This window comes from Anolis carolinensis, chromosome 3 (assembly GCF_035594765.1).
Source record: "Anolis carolinensis isolate JA03-04 chromosome 3, rAnoCar3.1.pri, whole genome shotgun sequence".
NCBI classification, from domain to species: Eukaryota; Metazoa; Chordata; class Lepidosauria; order Squamata; family Dactyloidae; genus Anolis; species Anolis carolinensis.
The window spans coordinates 205,612,091-205,628,584 of NC_085843.1; the positions used below are offsets into that span (position 1 = coordinate 205,612,091).

Below are 16,494 nucleotides of genomic sequence, written 5' to 3' on the forward strand. Positions count from 1 at the left end.
TTGATAAACAATGTATAAATGATGGGAAAATGTGTTAACACCATATATGTTTCCTATGTAGAGAGATTACAGAATGAAAGGAAAATACTTTACAGACAGTCCCCAAGTTACAAACATTTGACTTACAAATGACTCATAGTTAAGAACAGGGGGCGGGGAGTGAGGCAACAGGACGTAAGAGAAATCTACCCATTGGAAGGGGCATTAACTCCTGGAAGAGTGATCCTGCGGAAAAGGTGTCTCCACTGAAGCTTTATTATCAATCTTGTTTCCACAACAAGCCAATTTTTTCCCAAATCCAATGATCACAAGGACAGAAAGTAAAATGAAATCTTCTGAAAGGGACACAGACAGCAAAACAAACATCATAGCCTTCTCTATGCTATCCAATGCATGCAGTGTGTGTATGTGTGTGTTAAAGTTACACTTAAAATGTACCTGTTCTGACTTACAAACAAATTCAACTTAAAAACAAACCTATAGAACCTATGTAGTTCATAACTAGGAGATTGCTTGTACTGGTTTCCTTCCTTTTGAAGTGTTCAGTGGAGGAAATGTGAGATCAACAACTTTGCATCTTGAGCTTCTTATCCCTATGTTTGTGTACATGTGTTTGTAGTCATGTGGCTTCGAGTTGCCTGTGAACCTACAGAGACCCAATGATTTTTTAAGGCAAGGAATACTTTGCTATCGTTTTCTGAATATAGCTTACATAATCTGATATTTCTTGTCAGTCTGTCTTCCGAGTACTAACCAGGCCTGGCCCTGCTTAGCTTCCAAGATCAAATGAAATCTTGTTGTGAGAGAACAGCCAAGATTTTCAACTCAGAATACCTTTAACCATAACAAGGTATAGCATAGCTTAATACCCGGGAATTCTTGAGTGTAATGTATGCCCAGAGGCATCTTTTTCTATAATTTTACATCTGAAGCTTTACAATGCATTTGGCAACTGTGAGTGAAGCTTGAAGCTTGGGTTAAAAACCGGACAGACCCTGCAAGCTTGAATTTTATCCACTCTTGATCTATAGCAGAGTTTGGGAATATTACTTGCAGGTGGCCACAACTGCCAGGGTTCCTTAGCCAGCATAGTCTTGCTCTCTGTGAGTTTTGATTGCTTTATAATTCATTTGTAGAGTGCTATTTTGTAGAGATATAGCTGGGAAAGTAGCAATGCATCAACATGTGTATATCTCTGTGAGCAATTTTAGCAATCAAAGTCTTCAAGAGTATTGAAATTCAGAAATAATCTAAGACTCTGAACCTTTAGGTACTGCTTTTATTTAAATCTCTGGCTGTGCTAAATTGAGCGAGGGCTATTCAACCCCCTCTTCTATGCAACTCTTTAAAGCAGAGGTGGGTAAACTGAGGTCTCTAGTTGTTCTTACTCCAGCTCCCATCATTCCTGACCATTGTCCATGCCAGCAGGAGCTAGGATCAAACAACATCTGGATATTCCCCACGGGTTCTCTGTCTTACCTGACTCTTCCTTTAGTTATTTACTGAAGAGTCCTTAGATGTTGTTTTGCTTTGCTTAACTACAATTAAAAACAACCTGAGACTGTTTATACAACTGATTTTAGCTTTTACTTCTAATTAGGGGACATCTCTTTGTTTGCTCGGCACCTCTGAAACTTGGCTTTTACACAGTTATTCCTTATTAGGAGAGCTTTAGCAGATTTGTGGGAATGCATGAGATATTTGGGATTTATGACTCCACACACAGAGCTGGTAACTCTGAGACATCAATCTATTAACTTATTGAAGAAATTCTTAGCAAACTGGTCTAAAATTGTATCTCTGAACTATTACAAGTCCCAGAATACACATTTCAGAAAATTACATATGCTAAAATTATTTCAATAATCTCAAGAAAATAAAAGTTTCCCTTGATCCACTGTGGTTCAGCTGTTATTCTATATGGTTACTGACCTCAATGCTCCTTAATACAGGATGACTTTGGAGTAGATTGCATTTTACACACTATTTATGAAGTATTACCTCTTGGTCTGTTTTATTAGAGGATTGGGTTGTTGTGTGTTTTCTGGGCTGTATGGCCATGTTTCAAAAGCTTTCTCTCCTGACGTTTCACCCACATCTATGGCAGGCATCCTCAGAGGTTGTGAGTATATACCTCACAACCTCTGAGGATGCCTGCCATAGATGTGGGCGAAACGTCAGGAAAGAATGCTTCTGGAACATGGCCATATAGCCTGGAAAATACAGAACAACCCCGTGATTCCGGCCATGAAAGCCTTCGACAACATATTAGAGGATTGTTACCTTCCCTACAGGACTTTGCAGTTTAACAGTTATGCAGTAAGAAAATTCAACAGTTGCACAAACTAGCTGAAGAATAATTGTGAAAACATTTATTTTTGTTTCTTTAGGAAGCTGCTAAAGGCATACATTCTCCCTCCTTGTAAATCAATCAAGAATTCTCTTTCTTGAAAAAAGTTTTACCTATTCAATTTCCTCCTATTCTTCTGTTGTTAAAGGCATGCTGCATTTGCCAATAACAAATGTATATGCCAGTGTTATAGCTCCACACCTTAGATTCCATGTATTCATTTGGACAGAGCTTCAAAAAATTACTTTTTGCACAACAACTCCCAGAATCCACCAGCTAGCATAGACAATAACTGAAAGTTTTGGGGAGTCATAGCTCAAAATGTAATTTTTCCAGCCTTGGCATTAATTTACAATTCTGTGTTCAGTTTGTTCAGATTCCAGTGACTTATTTCTTTATGGGATTTAAGTGAACATAAAACATTTCTAGGTAGGCAAATTCTGATCAGGGCATCTAAATTTTCCATTGCATATATCTGTTTAAGGCTGGATGTACACTGCCCTATATCCCAGGATCTGATCCCATATTATCTGCTTTGAACTGGATTATATGAGTCTACACTGCCAGATAATCTGGGATAAGAAGATAATCTGGGATCAGATCCAGGGATATAGGCAGTGTAGATCCAGCCAAAGTATTCACTTGAATCCTACTTGTTTAAACAGGATTTAAGAGCATCTAACACTGCATAACATCCACGAGGTTTAAGAATTTGAATTTTGTTCATGTTTAGCACTGGACGACAGATACCAAATACTATAGTATATACCATTGTTGTTTACAATTATAACATGCAAGCTCTCTTAAGAGCACAAATTGTATGCTTTTATTTTATTGCTCTGGAACCATTTTTTTTTAAGCAACATTAGTTTATGTGTGCATTATTCTGCTCAGGCACCTAGATTTAAAATGATGCAAAAGCACTGTAAAATCAACTAAATGCTTTGAAAAATACCACAAATGTATTGTTTAGTCAGGTTAAAGCAAAAGGAGGACACAACAGGCATCAGTGGTGGCTGATGGCCTCTATGCCAACACTGTAGTGAATCTGTCCTGAGTTTTAGTCCACATTTGAAGGGAGTTATTCAGGCCCCTTTCACACAGCTATATAAAATCCACATTGAACTGGATTATATGGCAGTGTGGACTTAAATAACCCAGTTCAAAGCAGATATTGTGGATTATTTGCCTTGATACTCTGGGTTATATGGCTGTGTGGAAGGGCTCTTGTGCTGAACCCAAATTAGGTGCAGTATAGTGAATAGCTGCTTTACACATTTGATTAAAACCCAGAATGGGTTCACCACCCAAACCAACAAAACCTGGCACATAGATTGTTTTCTTCCCAACCTGCAATTTATTCAACTGATTCTAATGGAAAATAAGCAAGATACATAACTCCAGATAGATTAATTTTATTGTTCAACATCTCAAAAGAAATAAACAAAGCAGCCAGTTACACATCACATGAAAGTCAACAGAACCATTGAAATAACTATTTTGGACTTTTTGGATATCATTACAATGCATATTCAAATTCAATATATTTTCATGTATAGTTTTAAATAAAAAATATTAGATCCATTGCACAACAATCCTAGCTAGGCATAGCAAGAAGTAAAGACCATGGAAATTTATAGGCTTTAATGGTAACATGCATAAAGTTGGATTACTATTCATTTGAAGTATGCACTCAAACTAACTGCTAACCAAGTCACAGTGTAACTCTGTACATGCTCTGAATGTCGCTAAGTAGGTTTGAGCATGCTTAGGAATGCAGATTTAAGACACACTTAAAAATACCTAACTTATACAGTTTGGAGGCCTGGAAATTTTTGGTACATTATTTACTGGACACACTTTCCTTTCCTCTCTTTTTATCCTATAGAATCATATTATAATTATAATTGTAACCTTATAAAATGGTTTTCCTTGGCTTAAAAAAAAGACAAAAACATGAAATAATAATACTTAGACTTTATTTATATTCTGTCCTATCTCCCCGAGAGGACTCAGGGTGAAAAGCAATGAAAGAATCCGCTAATGCAACTTGTCTTTAAACAATGAGCATTGCATGAAAAATAGCCTGTGGAGGAAACAAAGAAGAAATTAATTTTGTGGCTTGTGATGAGCAAATAACAACATAACATTCTCCTCCATTACATTTATGTTGCATTGGTAGACATGAACAATTGCTGTTAGTTTTATATCAGCAAGCGCTTATGGAAGGATAAACTGCTCCTGCTGAACTTTGCTTGCTAAGAAGCTGTTAAAAGGATTGACAGTCTTCTATGCAAGTCATAATATATGTCTACAGACAATATGAAGACATTTATGCAGACTTAAGAAAGCATTTGTAAATAGCCATTCACATAAAAGCTAAGTGAGATGCAAAAAGTACTGACATGCAAGGCTGAAATATACACTTTGCAAAAAAAACAACAACAAAAAAACCCAAAAAAAACTGTCCAGTCCATTTAGCAGGTGTTAACTTCAAATGGCAATACCTTCAAAAGCTGATTCATGAAGATGAGTCGGATGGTGGAGGAATACCTCAATTGCCCCATTTTCCCATGCCGTATGCCTCTTTAGATCAGATTCTCAAAGAAGTATATGCATAGGAAAAAGGAACAATGAGCAGAAATTGATGAAAATCTCAGCAGCTTCCACAGATGTTGACATGACAAGCCACCTAAAAAAAAAGATACAGGAAATATATACATGTGTGGTCATTGTATTATAACACATGCTACATTCTAATGAAGCTATTCAGGATCCATCCACTGCATCATACAAAGGCATTAAAAACACAACATCAGACTTTAGATCTAACAACCAAACAAAAAGAACTGGCAATAGCTGCTTCCTACCAAGTTCAGGGGAGGCAAAATATTCTTGCTAAAATTTAGAAGATCCTGAATTTTCTTTCTCTAAGAGAGGCACAGAACAGGAAAATTCTATAGGTAGGCAAGCATTAGAAGAACCATCCCATTGAAAGGTCAGGCAAAGCATTGCTTCATCAGCTCCTACTGTCTTGGATATGAGAAAGTATTACCTGATTTGCTGCCTGGGATTCTAAATACCCCACTTTCCTTTTCATCTGAATTTATGCTTTGCTCAAGACCTTGAAGAAGAATTAACAAGACAGTGTTGCTGTTTTTCCAACATGAGCTAATCAGCCTGTCACTTGCCAAGGTCTTGGCTGCACCTGCAGATACAAAAAAAAAACTCCCCAAAGTACTGAAAGCTCAGAAAGTGTCACTTTCTCCTCTTGAAAGCGGGAGAAGGGAGTACAGCTCACAGGAGAGAGTGATAGGAGTAACAAGAAGGCAGGGCCCTGGGATGCCCAACTTATCTCCTGTTTTTCTTTTGTAGACGTCAGCAATTTCAAAAATGTTAGCCTGGGAGAGGACTTCGAGTTCAGGCAAAGTTGTTCTTCATTATCCCTTTGCTTTTTCAAAGTCTCCCCGCCTTTGCAAGCACATCTATCATGGTCATCTCAAGGCTCTTCCGTTGTTTATCCAGGCTCTCCTTGGGTTCCCAACAATAGGCCAAGGCTGCAAAGAATCATCCTTTATATTTATTCTTTATGGTAGTTTTATATATTTATTCTTTATAATGTGGCTCAGGCCCTTCCTCACAACTGAATATAATCCTACATAATCAGCTATGAACTGGAATATATGGCAGAGTAGACTCAGATAATCCAGTTCAAAGCAGATATTGTGGGATTTTCTGCCTTGATATTCTGGGTTATATGGCTGTGTGGAAGGGACTTCCATGAACAGTGCTTGGAACATTGGCTGGATTTTTATTGGTGATGTCAGCATGCATAATTCAAGAACCTTTAACTACACTATTCACAAAATATTTGAACTCCAATTACTAAAAAAATTGAGCCAGCCTGACAAATAAGAGTAATTTTAGAAAGAAACCATAGTGTAAAATATCTGGAAGGCCAAAGGTCCTAAGAATCTCTAGGTTCTCCAGGATGGTGTGCATACATATCTGTCTTCTAAAGAGAAAATGCCCTCGGCACCTGTCACCATTGTAATTTAATCTAGGAATATCCCAGTTCCCAGGTCTTTTTTAAGGGCCCTTCCACACAGCCATATAACCCAGAATATCAAGGCAGAAAATCCCACAATATCTGCTTTGAACTGGGTTATTTGAGTCCACTCTGCCATATATTCCAGTTCAAAGCAGAAAATGTGGGATTTTATTCAGCTGTGTGGAAGGGGCCTAGGAAGAGGTATCTCCATCTTTCTGCTATATTTACCAATGAGGATGACAGAACTGAGTGATAATCACAAATTTTGTGATGGCTCATGTAAGGATATGTGATCTACAGAATTATACTCTGTGAGTCAGGGAGTGAATGCAAGGTAAAATGTAATGCTGGCCTTGCTGTTAGACAATATGAAGCAGCTGTCTCAAGAAACAAGTGCTAGGAAAAGGCCAGTCTTCATTCTTATCTCCTTGAGTTCTTCCAAATTCTTCCCAAGCCCCTTCTACACTGCCATATAAAATCCAGATTATTCGCTTTGAACCAGATATATGGCAGTGTAGACTCAGATAATCCAGTTCAAAGCAGATAATGTGGATTATTTGCTTTGATAGTCTGGGTTATATGGCAGTGTAGAAGGGTCCCCAGCCTTCTGATTTTGCATGATGTTGACATGGTTGCCTGTCTCATGTACTTGCCTGCTTACATCTGAAAAATTATTTGATCATGCAGGAAAGCAGAAAGGCAAACAGGCGAGATTGTGCATTCTAGGAGACACTGTGTGTGTCCATGAGACAAGTACCAATGTTGCCACTGCTGTATTGACTGGGCACTGGGTCCTAGGCACAGAGTATGAACAAATGGCAGCAAATGGTCCAAAAGACTTTATCCCGTCTTCCCTTCAAATTGAAGTTTATAAAATATGTTTTTGAAGGATTTTACAGTGAGTGCCAGTAGATTCCTCCATAATCTGCTTTGCATCCTCTACATTATCCTGTTGCCCTCAAATATAGTGGAAGATGTAACCTATAACTACTATTTGCTTCATGGTTGGTTTTTACACATGGAAGGGATAGGAAAATGCATTTTGTCCTTTCTGTTCACATAATGAAATATCTTGACTTGCCCTGGACATACTATGGGGAGAGGTATTTAGAAAGGAAACATTTACAAAGAGGGAATATGTGCCTCTCCCTTCGACCCTTGCCAGAAGAGTTGACTATGGGCCCTTCCACACAGCCATATAACCCAGAATAGCAAGGCAGATAATCCACAATATAGGCTTTGATCTGGATTATCTGAGTTCACACTACCATGTAATCCAGTTCAATGTTGATTTTATACAACTCTATGTGGAAGGGGCCTTTGAGGAATGTAGGATTTCCTGTCTACAATCTCTAGAATGCTACACAGCCCCTTCGCCTGCTCTACACAACTAAATATGAATGCTGCTATGTAGCTTCAAGTTGTTTTTATCTTACAGATGCCCCGAGGCATCCTATTTTGGTAGGGTATTTATTCAGAGAAAGTTTGCAATTGCTTTCCTCTGAGGCTGGGAGAATGCGCTTTGCCTACACCCAAATTAAAGCAGATGTAGACTTTAACTGTTATGGCTTCTGTAATGTACAGCTTGCTGAGATAGCTGGAATTCTGTCTTCTGGAATTATATGGCTATAATAAAGATTTATCTTCTAGAGAGCTTTTGCATAATACTCTGAATGACAACACTAGAGCTCCCTAGCAGACCATCACAAATAACCCCACAAACTACAAATCCCAAGATTCCACAAGATGAAGTAATGTTCGTTCTGACTTGACCAAAATATTATAAATGAGTGTGAGGATACTATCAAAATTCAGCCAACATAGAGTCCAGTCCTATACCAATTTACCTGGGAGAAGTCCCATTGAACACATTGACACTTACTTCTGAGTGTGTATTTTATGGATTCCAGATGTAGCCTATTTGTCCAGGATAGGAAATCCTTTTGGCTTGAGGGTTGTGTCTGAGGGCTTGAGTATTGGCCATGTATATAAAAATCAGACATCTCCTGAAAATAAGCCATAGGGTGTCTTTCTGAGGAAAAATAAATATAAAACAATGTCTTATTTTTGGGGAAGTCACACTGGGAGCTGCAATGGAACAAAGCCACTTTTTATTAATGTATGAGTATGTGGCCCCACTATGATTCCCCAGAAATTATTTATGTATTCCTGGGATTTACTTCCTTAACAGATCCTATGATATCAGAGGTAGAAATAGCATTGAAAGAATCGGAATAATTTCCTACAAGGGCAACAGTTCAACATGGTTCAATAAACTTTTCATACAAAACTAACATTAGGCATATGGGAAATTAAACAATTAGGTGAGGTAAGTCTTGCACAAGTAGCCAAAAGTATATTGAATCTTTTAGAGATGACTGGAAGCTATTTCTCAGCTAATTATCAGATGATTTTTCTTTCAGTGCCAATGCTGCAAAAATCAGCTAGCCGGTGGTTCTCAGCCTGTGTGTCCACAGACGTTTTAGCCTTCAATTCCCAGAAATACTAACAGCTGGTAAACTCACAACTTCTGAGGATGCCTGTCATAGATGTGGGTGAAACGTCAGGAGAAAATACTTCTGGGACATGGCCATACAGCCCAGAAAACACACAACAACCCAGCTGGTAAACTGGCTGGGATTTCTAAGAGTCGTAGGCCAAAACACCCGGGGATCCACAGGTTGAGAACCAATGAGCTAGATAGAAGATTGAACTCCGTCGTGAAATAAATTTTGTCAGGCTAATTTTACCTCTATAAAATGAGTAGTCAAGCAGCTTGCTATATTTTCATTGTTTTCCTTTTTAACAAGAAAGCAGATTACATCCAGAATTGTTTTGTAAATATTCAGTTTAAATAACAGCTATTCTTTCTTAAATAAACTTTTAAGAATGCAATACATGCTACCAATCTCTTATGCTGATCTTTGTTTGAAGTGAAAATTTAGCCTTCATCAGAAAAGTCAAAACCAGGGTCTTTGGCAAGAGGGGAAAAGTTCACATAGCATAGCAAAAGTGTGTGCTACAGATATCAAAAAGGCTGAGAGGTGGGAAGGGGGATAGCAAGAGACAAAATGATCTTTCTTCTCTCTATGTGGGAGAAACAGGAAGACTAACCTTGGGAAACAGAGAGCTTTTGGGTGTAAACACTGTGTCATAAAAGAAGAGTTATGGATACAGCAAAGCCAACAGCTTGGAACTGATAAAGGCCATTTGCTTTGCCTGCAACATTTCTGTAGTCACTTGTTCAACAGTTAGGATCCAGGGGGTACTAAAGTTTCAGCAGAAAAGGGTGCCTAGCTGAGAACTCTGGCCCTTTCCACACAGCTGAATAAAATCCCACATTTTCTGCTTTGAACTGGAATATATGGCAGAGTGGACTCAGATAACCCAGTTCAAAGCAGATATTGTGGGGTTTTCTGCCTTGATATTCTAGGTTATATGGCTATATAGAAGGGCCCTAAAAGAAGACCTGGGAACTGGGATATTCCTAGATTAAATTCAGAAGTGGCCCCACACAGCCCTATATCCCAGAATAAGCAAGGCAGAAAATCCCACAATATCTGAGTGTGGACTCAGATAACCCAGTTTAAAGCAGATACTGTGGGATTTTCTGCCTTGATATTCTGGGATATAGGGCTATGTGGAAGGGCCCTTAGAGAGAAAATATTTATTAAATATCACAAGGGGCCCTTCTACACAGCCCTATAATCCAGAATATCAAGGCAGACAATCCAACAATGTCTGCTTTGAACTGGATTATCTAAGTGCACACTGCCATATATCCCAGTTCAAAGCAGATAATGTGGGATTTTATTCAGCTGTGTGGAAGGTGCCTATGTAACAAAATTGGAAACCTTTTCTGTTCCTGGTTTGAAAGTGTTATATTTCCTGTTTAATTGTGTGGTACTACTTACATTGAAAGTTACTCCAGAAACTTTGTTTGTGTGGCTGCCATTTTCAAACTTTCAATGTGCCATTTTTAACCTTTCATATACCACTTTAAACCTTTTTTTGCAGACCGCAAAAACAAAGTTTTTGCAATTTAATAAACTTTTCCCATCTTTTTGTGATAAGGTAAAGGTTTACCCTGACGTTAAGTCCAGTCATGTCTGACTCTGGGGGTTGGTGCTCATCTCCATTTCTAAGCCGAAGAGCCGGCGTTGTCCGAAGACACCTCCAGGTCATGTGGTCGGCATGACTGCATGGAGAGCCATTACCTTCCCGCCGGAGCGGTACCTATTGATCTACTCACATTGGCATGTTTTTGAACTGTTAGGTTGGCAGGAGCTGGAGCTAACAGAGGCTGCTCCCGGGGTTTGAACCTGGGACCTTTCGGTCTGCAAGTTCAGCAGCTCAGCGCTTTAACACACTTCGCCACCGGGGCTCCTTCTTTTTGTGATAGAACCAATTTATAACCCAGGAACAAAAAATGTGTTATGTAGTGTAATCAAATGTGCAAAACTTAAGGGAGTAAATGTGGAAAATCAACTATAGTCAAAGTGGCAGTCTAAGGACTAGCCTAGTAGCCATCAACCACCAGTAATTTAAGCCAGTGAGTACAAATATGATACTGGTTGCTGGTGTATTGGGGGAAAACAGCTACTGCTGGCTTAAGATGCAAGATAGTAGATAATAATAATAATAATAATAATAATAATAATAATTATTATTATTATTATTATTATTATTATTATTATTTATTTATACCCTGCCACCATCTCCCCAATGGGGACTCGGGGCGGCTTACATGGGGCCATGCCCAGAACAATACAACATAACAGAATATAAAAAACAAATCATAACACATTGAACAATACAATAAATGATAATATACATTACAGCGCAATACTGTCCCATCAGCAGCACTGAAGTCAAATACAGTTGCCTGTATTTTGCTGTTCCATAAGCAAAATAGTCCTGATAGAGAGATGATGGGTTCAATGAGTCATCTCATTTTCATGACTGGACTTGCTAGATGCCTTTATCATTCTAGGGTTGCCAGTTTGAAAACTGGAGCATGCTCCTGTAGCTTTAATGGTTGTGCAGGCACAGGCATTTCAGCTCCTGTTGCTCATCATACAACCAGGTAACTAGAAACACCTTCTGAAATTCTGGACCCTTCCACGTACCCCTATATCCCAGAATATCAAGGCAGAAAATTCCACAATATCTGTTTTGAACTGGGTTATCTGATTCCACACTGCCACATATTCCATTTCAAAGCAGATAATGTGGGATTTTATTCAGCTGTGTGGAAAGGGGCCTCCCTCTTCTATACAGCCATTGAAGGTAAGGAGCACTCTTCATGTGTTGTGGCCAGAATCACAGGGTTGTTGTGTGTTTTCTATGGCAGGCATCCTCGGAGGTTGTGAGGTATATACCTCACAACCTCTGAGGATGCCTGCCATAGATGTGGGTGAAACGTCAGGAGAGAATGCTCTGGAACATGGCCATACAGCCCAGAAAACACACACCAACCAAACACTCTCCAATTTGCAGTCTATCAACCCCAATTAACAGACCTTGTAGCAGCTAAACAAGAGAGTGGAAAACTACAGTGAAGGTCTGTGGTAGGTAAAGGGCATATACAATGTGCTGGATTGTGGCCTTAGGTACCCAGTAGTGAGAGTCATACAGCCCGCCAAAGGCTGTTGGACTGGGATCAGAGCCGGCCCTAGGTATTTTTCAAGTGTAGGTAACAGAATTTTGGCACCCCCCCCCCAACCAATCACTGAAAAATAAAAGCGTTGGATAAGCAAAAATGTTGGATAATAAGGAGGGATTAAGGAAAAGCCTATTAAACATCAAATTACATTAAGATTTTACAAATTAAGCACCAAAACACCATATTTTACAACAAATCAACAGAAAAAGCAGTCTCGACTGTGCCCGAGATGTTTTGCACCCGAAGCGACCACTTAGTTCACCTCATTGTTGGACCGGCTCTGAATGGGATTCCCAACACCACTACGTAGCATAGATAGTTGTGAGGCATACTGGGAAGTGCAGTGTATTCATATCTGGGGGACTATGCAATTTCCACCCCCGTAATAAGCAGAAATGATATATGTCACACAAGAAAGTTCATTCGGATTTTCTAATAACTACTGCTCCAAACCTGTTTTGACAAAACCGAGCATAGTGGGTCACTTTATAAATTAGATGTAAAATGAGAGAAAGTGAGCTAGCAGAAGAAATAGGTAGACGGTTAGCAAGCTGTGACAAATACATTTAAAATCTTTATCAGACTGTCCAAAGTTCTGAAGGATGGGATCAACCAGATAATGAGAAAAGAGTGTCATTAGGAAAATGCGAGGAGAATTAAATTGCTTTTTAGCAATGGGTGTACACTAGAAACAATTTAATACTCAATTGCAATTCCCACACGGCAGTTCTTCACTCTGTTTTGATGACTAAATGTCTCTGGATGATAATTTAAAATCATTCTTAACCCCTTCCCTGGATTTAAAATGAGAAACAAAAAATAGTTTGGCACCTTCTACTTCCATATGATCCAGATTATCAAAGCAGATAATCCACATTATCTGCTTTGAACTGGATTACAGTAGAGTCTCACTTATCCAACATTCGCCTATCTAATGTTCTGGATTATCCAATGCAGTTTGCCTCCCACCCCGATCCACAGCTGTTTCTCTAGGCAGTAAGGATTAAACTTTTTATGGATTTAAATTCCGAAAATGTTGCTACTGTAAGTTCATTTTATGCAACTCTATCTTTATTTGGAGTCAATTTGTTAGTAGCCAATGTTTTTGTAGTCAATGTTTTCAAGATATTGCAATGTTTTGGTGCTAAATTCATAAAAACAGTTATTACTACATAACGTGACTGTGTTTTGAACTGCTTTTTATGTAGATTTGTCATAAAACATTATGTTTTTGGTGCTTGATTTGTAAAATTATAACGTAATTTGACATTTAATAGACTTTTCCTTAATCCCTCCTTATTATCCAACATTTCCGCTTATCCAACGTTCTGCTGGCCTGTTTGTGTTGGATAAGTGAGACTCTACTGTATATGAGTCTACACTACCATATACTGTTCAAAGCAGATAATCTGGATTTTATATGGCAATGTCGATGGGGTCATAAAAGCATTTTCCTCAAATACCTTCTGATTCGTAATAACATTGTAGGAAGAATTTTACCACTAGATGTGCAGATAGACATTTCACTTGCTGGATTACTTTTATAGGAAGTAGGAAAGCCTTGTTCTTTCTTCCCACAAATGTAACTATTATCCAAAGTTACATAGATTTGGGTAACCTATCATATTCTGTCTACCTACCCAATGGTACAAGGGAAGAGCTCTAGGTAATCTCATATACCAGCTAAAAGTAATCATATTTCATTTCTGACTGCTATTCTTGTAAACAGAAAAAGATGAGGCATTTTCACAGGGTAGAAATTCTGGGAAAGTAGATGTATGTGAAGTCCTTAAAATTTCATCAAAAACTGAAAAATGGCATCATGCTAGCAATTTGTGGGGAATTTGAGCCACAAAGGCTGCTTGTGGTCCATGAGACACATTTTTTCCATGGCCACATTAGATGTTACATGGAAATACATGCTGTTAATCCAAAAGTGGGTTCTACATAAGGCCCAACTCTGTAGTCCTCAAAGTGGGGGGGGGGGGGAATGAACATATCACTAACCTTGCAGAAGGAAGTGACCATCTCAAGAAGCTGACATGAAAGAAGAGTCAATTGTCAATGTCTTAGCTTACTATTATGGTCTTCTTTTGCCAAGTTGCAGGCTGCTTCTACACTGCCATATAAAATCCAGATTATCTGCTTTGAACTGGATTATATAACAGTGTGGACTCATAAACCCGGTTCAAAGCAGATAATGTGGTAATGTAGAAGGGGCCTAGGTCTGTCTACACATTCTTATATATAAGCCATATTGGATTCTGTCATACATACTCCCAGGTAAGTGCATCATAGGATTTCAGCAACTTTTTAGAACAGGCTCTAAAAAGTTATGTCATTGTCTAAATGACAGCCCATAGTGCACTTAACTGGGATCAGATTATAAATCAGATCAGGCCCCTTCTACACTGTCATATAATCCAGATTATCTAATCAGATAATCCACATTATCTGTTTTGAACTGGATTATATGAGTCTACATTGTCATATGATCCAGTTCTAAACAGATAATCTAGATTTTATATGGCAGTGTTGAAGGGGCCTAAGATCAATGAAATCTTGTGTTGTGGTCATAGTTCACCCTAAAAAACCACTAGTAGCAAATAAACCCATGCTTCTTAATTGAATACCATCTGTCTTTGGAAACTTATTCATTTGCTACAAAAATGTGTTCCCTTGTGAAAAGCAGTGGGAGTGTAGACATTGGAATGGTTAAATCAGAAAGCTTGTATATATTTTCCTTAGCTTTTCTCAGATTGTTATGCCTGGCGTTATCTGTATTGATGTGTCTGAAGTATCATTTCCTAAAAACATTTGTAACAGCAGAAACAACCTTTTGGGAAAAGATACGGGAAATTTAAAAAGTCTTGCTGAGTTAGGGCTAGTTTTAGCAATGGTATCTGTACTGGATTATGTTGGGGAGCACTGGAAAATCAATCCTGAAAATTAGAGTTTATTAGACAACTGAGCTATGATATAACCTTAAACCCACAGAAAATTCAGCAGTAGTAGTTAGTGTCTTCTGATATCAGTGGGATAATGAATCTATTCTAGGTTTAATGCAAACTTTAAAGAAGCTGAACATATTTTGGGGATAGGCTTTACCACCTTGGACAGCTTTTCTAAAGTTTTTAAACTTGGGAGTGAGTTTGCAGACCCACTAACACTTTGCTGTAGGGATAACAGGGGTATTCATTGTAAACCTGAAGAAACTGTTTGAATCGTTTCTCTGTATAAGAACAGCTCTAGAGGAAATATTTGCATCTTAATATTATATTACCTGGTTCTCCAGAAACATTCAGAGGGATCTAGCATGTTCACTGTGGATTACGATATCTATGGTTAGAGCGGAGTTTTCAGTTTACATACAGTGCAGCAAAATTTGAGACCTCTGCTATTACTTATAAGACAATGATTATGAATAGTAAATACTGTATGATTTCCATAACTATGGAACCCATATCCATGGTTTCACTTACCCTCACATGGGGGGAATGATGGTATAGTAGTCTCACTTATCCAAGACTCTCTTATCCAAGCTTCTGGATCAGGGGTCCTCAAACTTTTTATGTGGAGGGCCAATTCATGGTCCCTCAGATTGTTGAGGGGCCAAATTATCATTTGAAAAAAAATACAAACAAATTCCTGTGCACACTGCTCATGACTTATTTATAGTGCAAAAAAAAATAGCATTATATATTATTATATTGCACTATACCATTATACCATAATATTATTAGTAATATTACATTTAATATATAATTAATATTATTATATTATACAATATTATTATATTGTATTATTATTAGCAGCCCTGAGTCCGCTATTGGGTGAGAAGGGCGGGGTAGAAATGCTGTAATAAATAAGTAAATAAATATTATATTGTATTGCATTATAATATTATTATCAATATTATATGTGTACACAATATATAATATTACTAGCTGTGCCCGGCCACGCGTTGCTGTGGTGTTGTCTGGTGGTGTTGGTGAGAAATTGTTGAGGTAGTGGTGGTATTGAATGTCTGTTGTATGGTTGTCTTTATGTTTAGTATGCACACTGAAGTGGATTATATGGCAGTGTGGAGTCAAGATAATCCAGTTCAAAGCAGGTAATATAAGATTCTAAATGGGTTATATAGCTGTGTGGAAGGGCCTTAAGTCTACACTGCCATACAATCCAGTTAAAATCTGATAATCTGTGGAAGATGCCTAAGTGAGGCCTAACTGCCTGTCCCCTGGGTTGAGTAGGTTGCTAGGAGACCAAGTGGGTGGAGCTTAGCCTTCTAACTGGCAGCAATTGGATAAAAACTATTATTCCTCTCCCTGTAATTAGGACTTTATATTTCTTTTCTTTTTGTTGTATCAACCTAGAGCCGTGAATGACGGGTTGTGTTGTCAAATTTGGAGGTTGGGGGGCCTGTAG

At 38.3% G+C, this 16,494-nt stretch overlaps 1 long non-coding RNA gene and 1 other non-coding gene across 2 annotated transcripts; both read right to left on the reverse strand.

Moving 5' to 3' along the window:
• Positions 1-3,749: 3,749 nt before the first annotated feature.
• On the reverse strand, positions 3,750-5,901 carry LOC134297730 (uncharacterized). The gene is made up of 2 exons (XR_010004592.1): positions 5,406-5,901; positions 3,750-5,042 (listed from the first exon to the last, which is right to left on the reverse strand). It is a non-coding gene; the product is annotated as an uncharacterized LOC134297730 (long non-coding RNA).
• On the reverse strand, positions 4,901-4,988 carry mir202 (microRNA mir-202). The gene has a single exon (NR_129910.1). It is a non-coding gene; the product is annotated as a microRNA mir-202 (primary transcript).
• Positions 5,902-16,494: the final 10,593 nt, after the last annotated feature.